This window comes from Ambystoma mexicanum, chromosome 5p, assembly GCF_040938575.1.
Source record: "Ambystoma mexicanum isolate Mex_15411 chromosome 5p, UKY_AmexF1_1, whole genome shotgun sequence".
Lineage (NCBI taxonomy): Eukaryota > Metazoa > Chordata > Amphibia > Caudata > Ambystomatidae > Ambystoma > Ambystoma mexicanum.
The window spans coordinates 234,621,745-234,638,691 of NC_090930.1; positions in this window are offsets into that span (position 1 = coordinate 234,621,745).

The following is a 16,947-nucleotide window of genomic DNA, read 5'->3' on the forward strand; positions in this document are numbered from 1 at the left end:
TTTTGAATATCTTGCAATGTTTAAAATAGGCATTTTTAGCTTGCATTTCAGAGAAACAAAGGTGATTTCAAAGCGCTTTTTTGAGACAACCGGCACTGCTGTTTTTCCTTTGGCACACATTTCACTCATGGCACTCCTGGCCCGTCACGCTCGCACTGGTGGGTGGCAGGTCAGGGGAACATTTTGGTGTGTGCCAAAACTGCACGGTTTTCCTGGATTCTGGCGCAAATGTGGGCTTTTCCACCATCTTGGATTGTCTGAGCCCACACCCCCAAATGTTGCAGCATAATAACTCGAACATGGGTCAGGACACCCAACAAAATGAACTCAAAACCTGAAGAAAATATGCATCCATGCAAGTAGAGCAAAACCGTATGAATGGGGAATTGCACAAGCAAAACTAACACATTCATGAAAAGGGAATCTTTGTTCTCATACAAATACCAGGAGTTGAGAGAAAGGGAAACAAACCTGAATGCTTATCCCCTTAAAAAGGCTGGAGCTCTTGGTTGAACTACAGTTCCCCAAGGAAACTGGCTATGGTTGTTGGAATTCCTGGCATTGAATGCCATTTTTGAGGAATCTCATAAAAGTGTGTATTATGATCACAGTGCAATAACTTTGAGTGAAATAGACAACTTCCCCAGAAATGCCTCTGTTGCTTAAGTCAGTAGACAAATCCCTAATAGAACCATTTACAACCAAAAAATAATCATGTCAACATCATGAAGATAGGAAAAACTGATGGACTGGATGGGTTCCCGGTGACCCCGAGCAGGAGGGGCATGTCCAAAGTCTAGTGAACCAAGCTACTCCTCACTGATCACACCCAAAGAGGCTGAAACATTTCTTGGGTTGCTTATGGTCTTGTGCAGGGATGTGATCTAGCAGTTCAGGTTGGACTGCCACTTTCCGGGTGGCAGCAAGCCTGAATTGCATATGGTCTTTCCCCATTCGGTAATGGCTTGGCAGGCTAAAGAACAGTGGTTTGGAGGTTTACCCATAGCAGCACCTTAGGTTAAGATTAATTCTAAACCTTGCAGCCATCACCTTTTGTTTTGCTTTAGTCACCCCGAGTGGGACGGGTATGCCCAGATGTGGGTCACAAGCCGACTGGGCCTAGAGACCAAAGCTACCCCTCACTGATGATGCTGAATTGTGTCTGGGGATGCTTGTGGTCTTGTGCAGAAGGGATATGACCTAGATGTTTGGGTTGGACTACCTCTTCCGGGGTAGGACAAGACTGATTTGTATACACGCTTTCCCCTTTCTGTAATGGTTTTGCAGACTAAATAATGATGTTTTGGAGGGTTGGCCTGAGTTGTGCCAGAGGTGAAGATTAATTCTAAACTTTCCAACCATCACCTTATATTTTGCTTTAGTCACCCTGAGTGGGATGTGTACGCCCAGACGTGGATCCTGAGCCTGCTGGGACTACAGACCAAAGCTACTCCTCACTGATGATGCCGAAATGGGTCTGGGGATTATCGTGGTCTTGTGCAGAAGAGATATGACCTAGATTGTTTAGATGGACTGTCCTGTTGAGGGTGGGACCAAACCTGATTTGCATATGGGTTTTCCCTTTTCTGTAATGCGTTGCAATGTTAAAGAACAATGGTATGAAGGGCTGCCCAGAGGTTCACCATTGAAGAAGGTTAACTTTAAACCTTCAGCCATCGCCTTTTGTTTTGCTTTAGTCACCTCGAGTGGGACGGGTATGTCCAAAGCCTGCTGGGCCTAGAGACCTAAGATACTCCTCACTGATGACACCCAATGAGGCCGAAACATGTCTGTGGATGCTTGTGGCCTTGTGCAGAAGCAATGTGACCTAGTAGTATGGATTGGACTGCCCCTTTCAAGGTAGCACCAAGCCTGTTTTGCATATGGCCTTTCCCCATTCTGTAATGGCTTGGCAGGCTAAAGAACAATGTTTTGGAGGATTCAGCAGAGCAGCACCAGAGGTTAAATGTTAATTCTGAAACTTCCAGCTATAACCTTTTGTTTTGCTTTAGTCACCCCAAATGGGATGTGTATACCATGTGCAATCAAGCAAGCGCTATCAAGGAGTTGGCTGTTGGCTTCCCGCTGTTTGCTTTTGCTCGTTACTTTGCCTGACTGCTTGGATCCTATGTGTTATCTACAAAAGACTTCTCAAAAGACACTATTACCTTAATTCATTCTGAGAGTAAGCTATTCTGACTTTAAGTTTGCTTTTGCTCATTACTTTGCCTGACTGCTTCGATCCTACGTGTTATCTACAAGGGACTTCTCAAGGGACAGTGTTACCTTCATTCGTTCTGAGAATTTTGCAGACCACGCCCCTTTTCTGCTGCGTGCTTATCAGCTGACTGCTGCACGCAACCGCTCACGTGCATTTGGCGAGCGCTATCGAGGAGTTGGCTGTTGGCTTCCCATTTTTTGCTTTTGCTCTTTACTTTGACTGACTGCTTGGATCCTAAGTGTTATCTGCAAAGGACTTCTCAAAGGACGCTGTTACCTTAATTAATTCTGAGAGTAAGCTATTCTGACTTTAAGTTAATACAGATAGGTATCATTCACGCTGTATCCCTTCACTGATAGATAAACAATAAACAGCAAGACACATACATATACACTTAGAATTTAGATGTGTGGAAGGATGGCAAACACATTCAGCCAGTAAATGCACACTAAGGGCCTCATCACGAGTTTGGCGGTAACCCTTAAATCCGGCGATAGCACTATTATCGCCGGATTTAAGGGTCTGCCAAATCAGGGCCTTGGCGGATTTCTCCCCAGCTCTGAGCTCGGGGAAATCCGCCGAAAATTCGCGCTCATACCGCCGGCGGGAACTCCGCCGGCGGTATGAGCGTGAAATTTCCCCATTGAGCCCAATGGGGAATGGGGCATTCCCGGATGGGCTCAATGGGGAATGGGGATTTCCAAATCCGCCAAACCTGTGATCCGGCCCTAATAGCACCGGTGGGTTTGGCGGTAGGGCAGATAGCGCCAGTGCTATTAGCGCCGGTGTTACCGCCCAACTCGTGATGAGGCCCTAATAGTCAATGTAGCACAAAAACAACACATACACACACACAGATGTAAAGAAGAGTAGATCCCAAGAGACAGGGAGCAATTTCAGCAAATAGAGTAAACATTAATTAGATAGAACAAGCTAATACAGATGCAGACAGTATTCACAATGCAAGTTCCCTTACTTGTGCGATGGATAGCAGCCAGCAAGGAACACAAACACACATACACTTACATTTAGAGTTTAGGTCATGTAGATGAGGGTAACAGTGAGTAAGATATAGGGAAACATCAAGCTTTTTTTTTAAAAACTCTTTATTAATGTTTTTAATAACATTCCAAAAACAAACAAAACATATAACATATAACATATAACAGAAAACATAACCGTCTGTTTGGCACTCTGCGTGGGTATCTCTTCTCATCTTTCATCTCAGAGTGATCTGGCAATAGTGTTGTTGTGGGCTAACTCTGTGCCCGTGGCAGTCTTTCAAGTTTTCCCCATTTATGTCCACCTATTCTTGGGGACTTTTCAAGTGTCTTTTTGTCATTGTTCCTCTCCCCCTCCAGGGTTGTCCCCTTCGCTTTCCTCTCTGTATTCAAACAGATACTGCATCAGGGAGTTCCATGCTGTTATTTTTTGTCCTGTTTCCCCTTCTCCTTTCTGCACCGCTCATATCCACACCGTCATTTCTGCCATTGCCCATTTCCTGAGGTCTGCCCACCATGAGTCTATTGTCAGCACCTCCTTTGTATTCCACGCCATTGCTATCCGTCGTTTAGCTAATATGTATATTAGATCTTTCATTTTTGCTAAATGCTTCCTGTTTCTGCCTCCTCTTGGGAATAGGCCCAGCTGGTACAGCTCAGGATTTTCTACTTGTATTTGAAGTCCACTTCTGGCTTCCATGCCAGAAGACCCGTATCACTGGGCGGGCTGGTCCAGAACACGTGTATCATGTCTGCTTCTTTGTCGGAGCAGCTGGGGCATGTGCGGGGGTCTCCCAGGTTCATTCTGTTCATCCTTTTGGGCATGAGGTATGCCCTGTGCGTGATGTATAATTGTGCTTGTCTGAACCTTGCGTTCCTCGATACTTTTCTGGGATATTTCAGTGCTCTGGTCCAGTCCTGATCGCTAAGGGGTCTCCCAAGTTCTTCTTCCCAGCGTCCTCTTATATGTAGCTCTTTCGAGTTATTGGATCATAGCAATTGGTAGTATAGCCTGGAGGTTGTATGTGCCCCTTCCGATACATCATTCCAGGCATCTAGTTCTCCTTCTGTATCTTCCTGTTCTGGTCATTCCGGCCACCTCTTCTTAATTGCTAGTATTATTCTGTTGTGTAGGAGGAATTGACCTTCGTGTATGTCGTATTCCTCCACCAAGTCTCGGAACTCCATCCATTGTTCGTCCACCCTCAGATCACCTATTCGTGCTACTCCTTTGGTTTCCCAATGGGATCTGCATGTTGCGAGTGTACTTGCGTCTGTGCCTAGTAATCCCGCTAATGAGATCTGTGTTGAGCAGGGATCTTTAGCCCTCTGGAGTTTCCACGCCCTCTCCCACAGATCCATTGCAAGCTTAAGCATGTTTGGCAGGGTCGTGAGCATGGATTTGTCAACCCATGGTAATTCTCGTAGGTAGTATGATTTTAGTGCTGGCTGGAAGAGTGTTTTGTCTATTGACTCGTTCTCACCCAGCCATTTGACCACAAATTGCAGTTGCCCTGCTAAATAGTATTTTTTGAAATCCGGCAGCCTGATGCCCCCTTCTTCATAGTCCCTCTGTAGGGTTGCCATTGCGACCCTGCACCTCCCTCCTCCCCACAGGAACCCTTGTATTATTGTGTTCAGCTTCTTGAAAAAAAGCCCTGGGTATGGCGTGCAGGATGTTTGTAAAGTAGTATAGCAGTCGTGGGAGTACTACCATCTTCAGAATGACCGGTTTTCCCATCATCTCCAATGGGAGTATCCCCCAGAAGTCCATGGCTTTTTGTGTTTTTTCTAGAGCTACCTGTGGGTTGTGTTTGTGAGAATCTGCAGTGATGTGGTGTATCTCTATCCCCAAGTATCGGAAGGAGCTCGGCGCCCACGCTAGACCCATATCTGGAACTTTGTCCCGAGGGACCCCCTTTAAATCAGCCAGGGAAACAGGACAGACTTTTCTTTATTAATGGCTATTCCTGAGAGCCTGGTGTATGCATCCGCTGCTTCTAAGAGGCAAGGTAGGTTAGCTTGCGGGGGCGTGGCTAACCGCCATGTAGGAAGGACGTGTTCGGCGCAGCTCCGCTCAATACGATTATGGATCCGCCACCAACTACCGCTTAAACTTGACTGCAGCCACTTGAAAACAGAATATAGGTCGTGTGAAGGAGTGTTCCGCCTGTTGACGAAGTTTGGGAGCCTCACGACCCTCTGAGGGCCCGCACCATCGAAAAGAAACGGAACGTCGTACGAGGACAGAAAATGGCGGCCATGATGATGCCCAGCCTGACGCTGTAGCGGAGCCCTGTGTCCGACCGGGAGGAACCCGCAAGGGGCCAGCCTTTATGGGACTCGATCTGAAGTGGCAGAGATCGCCTAAGCTGAGACCTGTGCTCCTGTGTCCCGAAGAAGAGCAGCGAGGAGACGGAGGGGGGAGCGCCTGATGCGGCCTTAACTACACCCTCACCGGGCCCTGCTGAGCGGCCCACTGGCGCAGCCCGGCGGGCGGCCGACGCACAACCCCCCCACGAAGTATCCCCAGCACGGCGCCATCGGACACAGACTGTGTAGTGCCTGCCGAGGCCTGACGGACCACGAAGATAGGACATGACCACTAAGGGCGCCCGAAGCAGACACCGCCAAACTACCATGGAGTCCTTCGCGGCCGCTGGAGCGATCGGACCCGCGGAGGCTTCTGCCCCTGTGGAGGTGCCGGGCGCCGCGAGACCCGAGCCAGCTAACTCCCAACTGCTAGAGGCCATCAAGACACTCCAGAAAACCATGGAGGACAAGATTGATGCGGTTGCGATCGACCTGAATTTACTGAGGCAGGATGTGCGCTCTATCACCGGCAGAACGGACGCTCTCGAGATCCAAGTCCGAGACAATACCGATGCCAAAACTCAACTTTTAAAGGATGTAGACATTTTGGCGCAGAAAGTGAAGAACCTAGAGGACAGGGCTGAGGAGGCCGAAGGAAGGGCCCGCAGAAACAACATCAGAATTATCGGCCTGCCCGAGGGCATCGAGGGCAACGACCCTACCAACTACGTCGAGAACCTGCTCATACAGGAAATTGGGGCCGGGAAACTGTCGCAGGGCTTCACTATTGAAAGAGCCCATCGCTCCTTAGCCAGGAGGCCCCCACCGGGGACCCCACCAAGACCCATAATAGCCAAAGTCCTCAACTATAGGGACAGGGAATCCATTTTGGCCTTCACCAGGATGGGCGGATCCATACAGAGGGACGCCGCAAAGATAGCAATCTACCCTGACTACACCCTGCAGGTTCAAAGGAGCAGGGCCCAGTTCCACCACACCAAGGCGAGACTCAAGGAAGCAGGCCTGCGCTATCTACTCCTCTACCCGGCTAGACTCAAGGTCCTGCGCAACAACAAGGCCCACTTATTTGATAACCCAGCAGAGGCCCGCGAATGGATGGACAGAGAACAGATCCCGGACATCGAACGGAAGCAGCGCGGGCCCTAGCCGCCCGCAACATAGGAACTTCTCCACTCGTTGACTGCAGTCGCCGATCGTACATTCATATGACAATAGTTGTGGCGACATTGACGGAACCGGAGCCGCGCCGGTCGTGGCGCACCTCCTGACAACACCGTCGGAGGCAGCCCCTTTCCTAACCCCAGGATACTTTGGGTGAGTTCACCCGCCCGTAGGGCACCGGAAGACTCTGGTCTGATGGGGCAGAAACGGGGATGTCAGAGCAAGGGCAACCTCGCTAGACGTGTTATGTTTGAAGTTGTGTTTTTTGTTAAGTTAGACGTTGTTGTTTGTGAGGGTTCGAACCCCAAGTTGGGATTGCAGTTTGAATTGGACACAAACCGGACCGGGACCAAGCGCAGCGGAATTGCAACCAGGACGACCAGGTTCGTCAAACCCCTCAACCTCACGCCTCCCACAGCCGCACGACCACACACAGACCATGGCTGAGAGGATCAGAGTCATGTCCTGGAACGTCAGGGGGCTAAACAGCTATATCAAACAGCGCCGCATCCACGCCTACATGAAACGCCACAGGGTCGGAATCGCCCTCCTTCAGGAGACCCACTTATGTGGCCCTAAGCTTGCAGCGTTGGCCAAGGTCTGGCGGGGCACCTTAGTGGGCTCCCCCTACTCCACCTACGCCAGAGGCGTCTTGATATGGATCGCCCCCTCTGTCCCAGTCAAGCTGACCCACACCAAAACGGACAATGAAGGTAGGATGGCCCTGGTTCAGGGCACCATAGAGGGGAGGGACGTCCGCCTGATTTGCACCTATGCCCCGAATCATGATGCCACTGTTTTCTTTCGCTCGCTGTACGCTCGGCTGACCCCGAGTGATGAATGCATAACGATATGGGGAGGTGACAATAACTGTACCCTGAACCCTTGCATAGACAGGTCGGATGGTAAACACGGGGACCCCTCCCCACCCGCCAAGATATTGAACGCCCTCACGCAGCAATATGCCCTGAAAGATCTGTGGAGAGTGCAAAACCCCGAAACCAGAGGCTACTCCTTTTACTCCCCCCCACATAAGGTCCATACCAGGATAGACTGCCTGTTCATTAGCGAAGAGCACGTGGCGGGATTTGAGGACACGCAGTACCTAGCCAGGGTACTTTCAGACCACTCCCCTTTGATGACCTCGTGGGTGACCACGACGCCCAGGCCCCCCATCCCCACGTGGAAATTGAGAAGCGAAGCGCTGTTGGACAAAGCCTTCAGCGAACAAATCAGGGAGGGTTCCACACATTACTGGCAGACCAACATTGATAGCGTCAGATACTTAGGCACAGCCTGGGAAGCCTACAAGGTGGTAACTAGGGGGGAAATGATAGCCGCGGCTGGAGGGGCCCTAAAATCCGTCACGTCCCTGCTAGCGCACGCTGAGACTGAACTCCAAGATCTCGAAGCCACCCCGTCCCCTGATCCCGCCCACTTGCAAAAGATGGTTGATCTTAAACAAACATGCCTAACACACTGGGAGACGCTGGGGAAGTTGAGCTATACAAAATTCACGGAGAGGAATCCTGCCCTGGGCGATAAACCCGGGAAGCTTCTTGCATGGCTTTATAAACGAGAAACCCCCAGATACCCCATTTGCTCCATTCGTAATGCAGACGGCCTGACCCTCCACACGCAAGTGGGTATCAACGCAGCGTTCAAACAATATTACCAAACCCTTTACTCCGATCCAGCCCCGCCCCCTGACCACGCGATCGAAGACGCCCTGGACGCCATCTGGCTCCCACGCCTGGAAGACCACTTGGCAGATCCCCTCGGAGCCCCCGTCACCCCCGACGAGGTCACAGCCACCATTAGGTCATTGCCCTCGGGTAAAACACCGGGACCGGACGGTCTCCCGAGCGAATTTTATAAGGCATATGAGGACATACTGGCCCCCCTGTTGTCCAAAGTATATAACGAGGCGTACGACATAGGCCACCTCCCCGACACCATGATTGAAGCCACCATCATCCCCCTACTTAAGCCCGACAAGGACAGCTCTGACTGCGGCTCATACTGCCCACTATCCATGTTGAATGTAGACAACAAAATCCTCACCGCATTACTGGCCAGAAGGCTTCGTGCAGCCGTCCCATACCTCATACACCAGGATCAGACGGGCTACATGCAGGGTCGCTCTATGTCTGAGAACCTGCGAAGGCTGCACCACGTGATACACAGCACAAACGGCATGCCCGGTAAATATGCAGTTGTGTCCCTCGACGCCTCTAAGGCCTTTGATTCGGTCCGATGGACATGGCTTTATGCCACCTTAGCAAAGATGGGGATCGGAACAGCTTTTTTGAACTGGGTAAAACTCATTTACACCAACCCCACCGCCAGAGTGCGTACCAACAACACCTTTTCTGAAAAATGGAGCCTGGCCAGAGGCACTCGACAAGGGTGCCCCCTATCCCCTCTACTTTACATCTTAGCGATTGAACCAGTGGCAGCATACCTTAGGCAGGAATACGGTGACGGGGGAATAACGATAAATGGTGTGAACCACCTTGTCTCCATGTATGCGGATGACATGCTCCTCTACCTGAGGGATCCCTAACACCTTCTCCCCTACATCCTGGAAACCCTAGACGGGTTCCACAGATGTACAGGGGTCCAGATTAACCACAGCAAGTCTTGCTTATTCCCCCTGGCTGCACTTAGTGGAACCAAGGAAGAACACCTCCCCCCTCTGGCCCTTAAATGGGAACCCACTACGTTCAAATATCTGGGCGTCGTGATCCACCGGGACCCTGAGACCGAACATGTTCTGAACACGGGCAGGGCTAAGGAGGGACTGGCTAAATCAATCGACCTATGGTGCAAATTGCCCCTTTCGATGGCTGGTAGGGCGGGACTCCTTAAAATGGTAGCACTCCCCCGTCTCCTACACTTCTTCACCAACGTCCCCTGCAACATCCCGCAGCGTTTTTTCAAAGACCTGGCCATGCTATGTAGGAAACTCTTATGGCGGGAGGGGAGGCACAGAGTTGCCCTAGACATTACTCAAAGACCGTACGAGAGGGGAGGCCTGAAAACCCCTAACTTTGAGCTCTACTACATAGCGGCCCAGCTTAAGCACGTGATCCAGTGGATGGCTGATGATGCCATGACGGATACACGCCTATTGCAGCCCCCAGACGCACCATGGCTGCTCAGGGACCTCCTCTGGATCGGACCAATGCCCAAAACGCTGGACGCGCACCTCATCCGCCTAGGCATTCAAATTTGGAGTCGGGCCTGCAAGTTGGTCAAGCTGTCCGACCCCTACTCCCCACAGATCCCTATAGCCGCCATCATGTTCACTAGGCCGGAAGACCGGAAGGCGATCCGGAATATATGGGAACCCTCCGGCGTCGCCACTCTGGGCGATCTGGTGGACGACCAGGGCATCCACACATTTCCCGAGCTGCACGAATTGACTGGGGTCCCACTGGGTCAGTTCCTTCTATACGGGTCGGTGCTGGACAGACTTAGGAGGCGATGGCCGGATGCAGAATCCCAATGCGCCGGACACGAGGCCATAGAGAACCTGATAGGTGTGGCAGAAGGGGGACACGAAACCTCTAGGCTTTATGAGATCCTAATTGACAACACCACACATAGCGAACTCACATGCAAGAGCAAATGGGAGGCCGAGCTGAACACACTATTCGGCGACACGGAGTGGGAAACAATAACACACTATCACAAAAAGGTTTCTAGGAATGCCCGATTCCAACTTATCCAATTTTACATCATCCATAGGGCCTACCTTACCCCAGCTGTCATCTCGAGATTCAATGGCGCTAGTGTGGTGCGGTGCCCCAAGTGCCAAGAACCTGCGGCCTCCCTGACCCACATGTTTTGGGCCTGCCCGAACATACGAACCTTCTGGTCGCAAATTCAGACCAAGGTAGCAGAGGAGGACATAACGCTAGACGTGCAATCCCCCAAGGCATGTCTATTGGGCTCGTACCCACGAGGGAAAAAAAACAAATCTCTCAACAGGCTCAAAGATTTGATGTACATCCTCGCAAAAAGGCGCATCGCAATGGCCTGGAAGTGTCCCAGGGCCCCTAAACTTGTAACATGGTGGGAGGACCTTCGCAGATGGACTGTGGCTGAAACCGGGGCCTGGGAGCTGGCGCAAAGACAGCAAAAAATAAATGACTCGGAGGACCTCCTGCAGTGGATTGCCCTCACGACGGCCCTGTTCAGTCCTCGGAAGCCAGCACCTCAGGTGAGGACCCGGACAGCCCGGGCTCACCCTAATGCCAGCAGCAGACTGCGTAACCCCGGTCCGGGTCCACTTGGGAAGGGAGGGAATGGGAATTATTGCGGATATTTAATTGATTGTCGTGTTGATGATACTGGTTGTATGTTTCTTGGAAAAAACAATAAAAATATATTTAAAAAAAAAAAAAAAAGGTAGGTTAGCTTGCGAGTTCTCCATGAAGAGGAGGATGTCGTCTGCATACAACGAGATCTGGTGTACCACTCCATCTATTTCTATTCCCCATATTCTGCCCTGAGAAAGACCACCCACGGTTCTAGAGCCAATATGTATAACATTGGAGACAGTGGGCAGCCTGGTTGGGTTCCTCTGTATATTCTCTCGGGTTTCGAGATATGTTTTCCCGTTTTCATCCTTGCTCTGGGATCTCTATACAGCAGCTTAATCCATCTAAGGAACCCTTCCCCCATACGAAAGTGGGCTAGGACACCCAGCAACCACTTCCAGCTGATGGAGTTGAAGGCTTTAACAGCATCTAGTGACACTACTGCGCATTCGCCCTGTCTCTGATTCGTCTGGTCTATGACATGATGCAATCTGCGGCGGTTCCATGAAGTGTTGAATCCTGGAACATAGTCCGTCTGGTCTAAGTGGCTCAGCGTGGATATTAATACCTGCAGACGGTTAGCCAGGACCACGGTAAGTATCTTGGCATCTTGATTAAATAGGGAGATCAGCCTATAGGAGGCACACTCTACTGGGGATTTCCCTGGCTTGAGGATCGGTACAATTATTGTTTCCGACATGCTGTTTGGTAGTTGTGCTGTTTCATATGCCTCCTGATATGTTTCTAGCAATTTTGGAGATATAGTGATCTTGTATGTCTTATAAAACTCTCCCAGAAGTCCATCCGGGCCCGGAGATTTGCCAAAGGGGAGCTCCGAGATCACTGTCTCGATTTCTTGTACAGTAATAAGGGCATCCAATAGTTGGGCCTGTTCAGCTGTTAGTTTCGGTAGTCTTATCTCTGCTAGAGCGTCTACAATGTCTTCCGACTCCACCTCTGGGTTAGGAGCGTAGAGTCATTCATAAAAATCAGCGAATAGATTGTTTATATCTTCCTGATTCCTGACCTCTCTCCCTGTTTTATCTTTTAGCATGACTATGGGATCCCTCTTGTTTTCCTGTTTGGTGAGCCATGCTAACAGTCTGCTGGGTTTATCTCCTTCTGTGTGGAGTCTCTGTAAATATTTCCTGTAATTCAGCTTCCCTAGTTTCTCCTAGAGTTCTATGCATCTTGTTCTTAACTACAGCAGTTCCCTGGGTTCCTCTCCCGCCCTCTCTGCCCTCCCTTCCTCCAATTTTATCTGCCTTTCTGGTTTGTCCAATTCTTCCATGATTGTTACTTTTATCCCTCCCATTTTCCCAATTGCCGCCCCTCTAATCACTACCTCGAATGCGTCCCAGAGCGTAGCATTACTTTCTACGCTACCTTCATTATGTTCAAAGTACTCTTCTATCACCTCTTGCAGATGTTCTTCCAGTTCTCCCTCCCCTAGGACCTCAACTGGGAGGCGCCATGTTGGTATTGGGGTTTTCCTATGGATGTGTGCCCATGTTGCCAATATCGGAGCGTGGTCTGAGAGTGTGCGTGCTTTTATGTTAATTCCTTTGAATTCTGTCAGAGATTCATACCCCGTAAATAGGTAATCTATTCGTGTGAATGTGATGGTCCTTTGGAGCTCCCTAGCAGGGGGTGCTGGCTTCCTATGTTTGTCATCCGACCTGTCGAGAAGCAGATCCAGGGTGCAATAAAAATCTCCCACCCAGATGAACGTGGCCTCCCTGTATTGTGCCAGCATGGGCACCAAGCCCCTGAAGAATTCTGACGCATCGTGGTTTGGGGTGTAGGTGTTAATCAGACATATTTCTCTGTTTTCCAGCATTCTGTGTACCAACACTAGTCTTCCTTCCAGATCGCTTTCCTGCTTTATTAGTTGGAACGGTACTCCTGGCGCTATCCAAATTAGCGCCCCCCCTTGCGTAGTTCGAGTATGTGGTGCTGTATACTTGCCCCCCATTTCTTGGCCACCTTGGCCTGCTTTTCTGATGTGAGATGAGTCTCTTGCAGCATTGCTATCTTGACTTTCATCTTGTTCAACCAAGCATACACCCTGAGTCTTTTGACGTAGGCGTTGAGTCCTTGCACATTCCAGGTTGCTATCGTTATCTCATCAGGGTCCATCTATGTATTGTTTACTCAGGCTCTGTTGTTCCATAGCCTTCCTCTTGTTTCTCACCCAGTTTCCTCTCCTTTTGTCTGGCTCTTGGGGCGTGCCCCTCTCCTCTTGATCTTCTCCGCCTTTTCGTCTTGGGTGATTCCCCTTGGTTGGTTGCCGTGTGCCTTCCTGGTCCCCTCTCACTTGAGCTGTTCTGTGAATGCTTGAATTGTCCTTCCCACTGTTAGTGCCTTGTGCCAGCAGGCCTAACTTATTGCTAACCAACACATAAACCAAAACATCCAAACTAACGCCCAGCCACCCACCCCCTGCTCGGGCCTCGCCACTTCTCTTGCTCTGTCCGCCGAGGTGGAACAGGCCCACCGCAGCGTGATGCCTCCAGACTGGCATCTGAACTTATGAAACGTTCATTTTGGGGTTGTGGCTTTTCCTAGTTTTCATAGCTGGATTGAAGCGAGTCGCTCATTCATAATCTGCATCTGATTTAATGCCTTACTTTATGTTGACATCTTGTTTCTAAAGTCGACGTTTCCACTCACCGGGGCTGGTTCTCATTGTTATTCCGGTTTCTTTGTCTCTGCTGGAGGATGCCCTGCTGGTCCATCTACGTACGAACATCTTCAGTTGAGAACCATGATTTCCCTTGATGTAGTACCTTAAGTTTGGCGGGTATAGGAGCATGTATCGCACTCCTGCCGTCCTGAGGTGCTCTTTCGTCTTTTGAATTTTGCTCTCTGTTTTTGGACCATGACTGTATAATCTGGATAGATAGTAATTTTGGAAGTGTTCCTTGTAATCACTCCCCCTTCTCTTGAGAATGATAGTAACTTCTCCCTATCCTTGAAATTCATGATCCTGGCAATCATCGCTCTCGGAGGGGCGCCTGGTTGAGGTCTTTTGGTCAGTGCTCTGTGCGCCCTCTCCACCGTGAAGCCTTGGGACAGCGTTCCTGCTCCTATCTCTTGGAGCAGCAGGTTTTCAATATATTCGGTGGGATCCCTGCCTTCTTCGCCCTCCAGAAGCCCAACTATGCAAATATTGTTCCTTCGTGCTCTTCCTTCTGCATCTTCCACCCTTTGTTCCAGCATCTTGACCTTCTGTATCACCTCTGACATTTGTGTTTGCGTGAACGCCACATCCGTGGTGCTTTGCTGCACTTGCTGCTCCGTTGTTTTTACTCTGTCCATCAGATTTCTGGAGTCCTGGTGGAGGAGACCCACATCTACCATGACAGTGTCCAGTTTATTTTCTAAGGATGCCTTGAGGGCACCTATCGCTGCATCCATTTTGGCTTCAAGATACTCTTTCAAGGCGGCTATTGCTTCCAAGATCGATCCTGCATTTGTCTTTCCCGCCTGCTGTGTTGTGCTTGAGGTAGCCATTGCTGTGTCCAGCTGGACTGGTTGTTTGTTTCCAGGTGTTTTATTGAAGGCTTCTATGCTGATTTGTTTAGATTTTCCCTCTGTTTTCTGATTTGGCATTATCTCTATGGAACTCACCTTTGTACTGCTAGATGGTCAACGGATGTGGGTCCGTCCGTGCCCGGCCCTATCATCTCTCAGTATCTCGAATTCCGTTCCTGGGCTTCCCCACTATGGATATGTAACCGTCCTGTGGGTTGTTGTGCACCCTCTTTATCTGCCAGGGGAGCTTGCTGCGCTGAATGTTGTGCCTTGGCTTGTTTCATAATGACCCTTCTTTAGTGCACTTCAGTAGTTCTTGTGCAGCTCTGGCCTCTCAGGCCTACAAGATGGGTGGCATGCGGTCCGCTCTGCGTGTGCATTCTGTTCGCCGCCAGTCTCTGGCGCTGCGGGGTCCGCTTCCCCTTATAACATCAACCCTTTCACTTGCCTCTGCTTCTCCGAGCCTCTGAATATGTTGTCTCCGGAAGGAGATGGGGCCTGTGTGGTCGAGCTCGGGTGCGCTCTCCCCTCTAGGCTTCATCTAACCCTGTATCTTTATGGTGTCCGCATTGGCTCCCGGGCTCCCTTTCGTGGACTGCTTCTGTCCGTCTTCGGTCAGCCGTGGGTGTTTGTGGCTGGTTAACTTAACCCACCTTGTCTTGTTGGTCTTGCAGGTGCCGTGGCTCCGGAGGGAAATGAGGCCCACTTGCGCTCGCGCCGGTGTCTGAGTGGAGCTCGGGTGCGTTCTCTGGAATGGGCTTTCCGGCTCTGTGCCTGTGTAGTGCCGGTATCGGCTACCTGGGCCCCGTTCTTTGGACCGCCTGTGTTCGTTTTAGGTCACCTCTCCAGGAGGGCTCCTACTGTGCAGGGTGTTGTCTGTCCTGCGCCAGCCGCTCCTCACCCGTGGTTATGAAGCACTGACTTTCCGTCCAGCGGTTCGGCCGCTCGCGCCCGTCATTTTGTTTCCTGCAGGTGCCATCTTCTTTCGTCATTTTCTCCTTGATTCCTGCTCCGATTTCTGTCGGGAGACTCAGCCAGTGATCTACGGATGTTCCGATGTCTGTTTCTGTTAGTTTTGGGTGCTCTTTAGTGGTTTTGCATCAGTTTTGGCTGGATTTGCTTCAGGATCTCGAAGGAGCTTCTCGATCGTGCCTCCTCCTGCATGGCCACCAAGCCACGCCCCCCAAAACATCAAGCTTAACCACATATGCACACTCAGGTAAGCTAGATCAAAAGACGTGAGGAAAGAGTTTTGAGTAGATACAAGCATCAATTAGAAACCTGATATAATCTAAGACTCCTTCTCCATAAGACTAGGACCAGAAGGTATGTAGATTACATGTAGATTTATTCTTTCAGTTATTAAGTAGAGAAAGCACTGGGACATCCATCTAGCCCAGCAGCTTAGGTCCAACTGCCACCAGTAGAACCCTGCCCACCAAACATACATCAACATTCCACCAGAGTCCCAGTGACATCACCACACCAACACTCCACCTAGAATGTAGTGACATCACCACTATCACAACACTCATAGCCATAATCAATCACAGCACAGACTATGACATATGTCCCTCTCTTCAACCAACACCTCACTCACAGCCATAATCACTCATAGCACAGATTATGACATATATGTCCCTCTCTTCAACCAACCCAACATAACACCAACTATACCCATTATGGAAACCCACCATAGTGTAAATTACCAGAAGAGTTATAGCTCAGAAACCAATTTTTTTTTTCACTCCCCCTGAGCCCAAACCACTACACCCCAAGATCTAACCCAGATCTTAATTGGAAAACCGACAACTAACTCAACCACAAGCTCTCCCCAGAACCTGAGCCCACTCAGCTACAAAACCCGCTAAATGAACCCCGACATGGAAGAACCAACACTCCGCTATGAACCAGCTGAATAACAACAATAACAGCTCCTCCCTGTCCCTAAAACAACCAGACAGCACCTCACTGTCCCCCAAAACACCTCTTATACCTAAAACAACTGGCAGCAGCACCTCCCTATGCCACCCCAAAATCACTCCCTACAATGAATATAAACCACTCCTGCCTTTCCTAAAACCTCCAAAACATAAGCACCTCACTACCACTAAATATTTCCAGGCAGCACCTCACTACCCCTTAACACCACACTGAAACATCTCACTACCCCCTTAAAATCCAGGCAGCATCTCACAACCCTTAAACACCTAACATAACCTCACTGCCCCCAAAAATGACCCATACAGCACCTCACTGCCCGCTGGACAGCACCTCACTGCCCCGAAAATGACCCAGATAGCACCTAACTGCCCACTAGACAGCACCTTACTGCCCCTAAAACACCGGCAGCATGCACACATAA